The following is a 3,293-nucleotide window of genomic DNA, read 5'->3' on the forward strand; positions in this document are numbered from 1 at the left end:
TAACACAATGACAGAATGTATGACTATTTTGATCATGGGTTTCATACACTTTCTGTTGATCATCCAAAGTCTCTTGCACACCTGAGAAGTCCTGTAGGCAGGTGCATAGGGGGAGTAGATGCACTTCAAGAAAGAAGCGACCAAAATGTTAAATTCCTGTTTGAGCAAGTGAAGACGTGCGCAGGAGTCCCTTTTTCCTCTAATAAAATCTTATCAGGTGGGGGACCCTGGGACGAAATCTTAATAAATGGGGGTCCCTGCATGGTCTAATTTGTCTCAGTTTAGGGGTCCTTGACGTGAAAAGGTTTGAGAACCACTGCCTTAGTGGTCGGCATTGCCAATACTCCATTTAGATCAATTGGGTATTCCAGTATGGAGGGCGTGCGTGTGTGGAAATAATCGTAGGGTGCGTAGACGATTCCAGATTCTGGCGCTTGCTGCATCAATGTCGGGCGAGGACTGCCTCCCGGCCTGAGGGCGGAGCTCTGGCTCTGACGAATCAGGTGCTGCATGGTGGTTTGCGTGGGGACAGGGGCGGGGTTCCGCATGGCGGGTTGCAGGGCTTGTGACGGGCCTGTGATCATTCGGCGTGCCCGGGGGGCTGCTAGTGGGAAGGCCATGGTGGGTGTCTTGATATTGGTGCCTCTGTAGGTTCCATTGAGAATGGCCAGCTCCATCATCTGCATCTTCTTCAGACTGTCCTGCCCCTCAGCAGTGGGGACGAGGAGTTTCTGGACCTCGGCTCTGGCCCGCGCAAGTTTGATCTCGGCGCGGTTGTACGTGTCCTCCACTGTGATCAGGACGTGCAGGTCCTCGCTCAGGTGCTCCCAGTTGGGCTTGCCTCTGTTCATCTCCATCTTCTTCTTATCTCTCATGGAGCCCTTTCCTCGCACCATGATCTTGCAGCCCGTCTCTGCACCCAGTTGTTTGGCTGTGAGTCCGCGTGGGCCCAGGATTCTGCCGACAAAGTTGAAGTCTGGGTGTTCTTTGAAAGGCACGTAGAGCTTCTCCTGCAGCTGAGCCACTGGGCCAATCCCCTCAGGAAGCTCCTCAAAGTCCCGCCCATTCAACATGCCTCTAATCATCGTGCCGTTGTACACGTCCTTGCGTACCCTACCGATCTCTTCATCCAGGAGCCGCTTCAGATGTGTGAAGATGCCGCTGAAGTTGGGGAGAGAACTCATCACCTTCCGGTCGTTCATCAGCTGCATCAGATAGTTCGGGCTGGACCTGGGTCTCTCCTTCACCTCTGTCTCCCCTGGCTCTCCCATGGCTTTATTTTGGAGCACTAAATCAACCTAGGATCTGTTACTCAGCAAGTCCATCTGCATTGGGGCAATCGATCTGGTACGTAACAGTCTAACAACACAGTGATAACTGTATGCCGGTCTAACTGTTCTGGTATCTATGACATCACTAATGACATCACAGTGGCTCGAGTGACATCACCGATGACATCACAGTTGGGGCTTTTTCCATCTATGAGTGAATGAATGACTCACCCCAAAACACCTTGTCTTGCCCATGTTGCACGTGGGGAAAAGGGTATGGCCCTTCCGTTATCGCAAAATACCTGGGATGTGGAGGCTAAATTACATCACATCCGTTTTGTTAGCGTTCCATCATCAGTATATAAATGGGAGCTAGGGTTCTGTCTGTTTCTCTGTGTCCCACTGTGTTGTTATAAATCCCACTGTGACATCATCAGCGATGTCATAAATCCCACTGTGACATCATCAGTGATGTCATAAATCTCACTGTGACATTATCAGTGATGTCATAAATCCCACTGACGAAATCCCACTGTGACATCATCAGTGATGTCATAAACCCCACTGACGAAATCCCACTGTGACATCATCAGTGATGTCATAAATCCCACTGATGAAATTATCAGTGATGTCATAAATCTGACATCATCAGTGATGCTTGTCTCATTGGCCACACAGCAGGCCAACAATGTTCCCCAAACGTTCCATACTTGATCAGCTGGTTGATGTAGCAAGTTCATCTACTTTCATTTGTGACAGGCCCATTACTGCCGGGCTTAGTGTGTGACTTGTGTGTGATTTTTTTTTCCTGTACATTTCCAACAAATGGACTGTACATGTAATAATAATACTGAAGAATGCCTTGTAACTTATTTAAAACAGAAATAATGTTTCATGCTTGTTAATTTGAGTATATATTCTGTGTTTTTTTTTAATATATGCATTGCTTTGCTGCTTGTTTTTTCAATTATTTTTTTGTAAAGCACCTTGAATTGCCTTTGTGTATGAAAAGTGCTATATAAATAAATTTGACTTGACTTGACTTGACTTGTTCAAAGAAGAAAGGCTTGAGAGGATCATTAAAATGAACAAGCTGATGTCATTTAAACTTAGTCGTGTGGCGGAGGGCAGGCACCAACACTCTATTAAAGGCCCTTCACTCAAATTGGTGCAGTTAAAAAAGCCACACTTTGCTCCACAAGGGGAGGAACCACAGGATGCTCTGTGGTCACTGATTGGCTGGAGTCCTTCAGAATCACAACCACTTTTATTGCCACAATTATGCAAAGATTACATGGGAGATTATTCTGTACTTAGTGCGCGAGCAAGTCAGGCGTTATGATTCGTTGCAGGGTTGTGTGTCTGTGTGGGAGTGTCACTATCCACCCCCATATACACACACACACACACACACACACACACACACACACACTTGGGGCTCATGTCATCGTTCTGACGTGATGCCAGCATGTGCTGAACGAAGCACAGACAGACGCACACTGTTGCCAGTATATTCATATACTCATTTATTATAGGCGCTTATTATGCATGCACCATGCACCAGGATGGGGACAATTATTTCAGCGCTTAGCACACCTGACTGCACCTTTCAACACCATGGACAGCGCCTCAGCAAACATGCATGTGTGTGTGTGTGTGTGTGTGTGTGTGTGTGTGTGTATGTATGTGTGTGTGTGTGTGTGTGTGTGTGTGTATGTATGTATGTGTGTATGTGTATGTGTGTGTGTGTATGTATGTGTGTGTGTATGGGTGCGTGAAAGGGTGGGATACGATAAAATGAAATCAATTAAGCCTAAAAGTATGGGCAGTGTAAAATGTGCTTTATTCATCAACGTATGCTTATATGTTTATTCATCGATGTCTGCTATGCGATCCAAACAACAAAACACAAGGTTCAAGGTTGTTCAGTGTTAAGTGTCACGTTAAAGGTCAACAAGTGGAAAGGAGTGAAAGCAGATCAAACAACACGGTGAAAGGGAGGTGCCTTCTGCTGCAGCTCAC

The 3,293-nt window shown here is 46.6% G+C and overlaps 1 pseudogene across 1 annotated transcript; it reads right to left on the reverse strand.

Moving 5' to 3' along the window:
* Nucleotides 1–281: 281 nt before the first annotated feature.
* LOC310798104 (protein quaking-B pseudogene) lies at nucleotides 282–1,271 on the reverse strand (annotated as a pseudogene). The gene has a single exon. The product of its transcript is annotated as a protein quaking-B pseudogene (transcript).
* Nucleotides 1,272–3,293: the final 2,022 nt, after the last annotated feature.

The sequence above is a fragment of the Poromitra crassiceps genome, assembly GCF_964638095.1.
Source record: "Poromitra crassiceps genome assembly, chromosome: 25".
Taxonomy (NCBI): Eukaryota; Metazoa; Chordata; class Actinopteri; order Beryciformes; family Melamphaidae; genus Poromitra; species Poromitra crassiceps.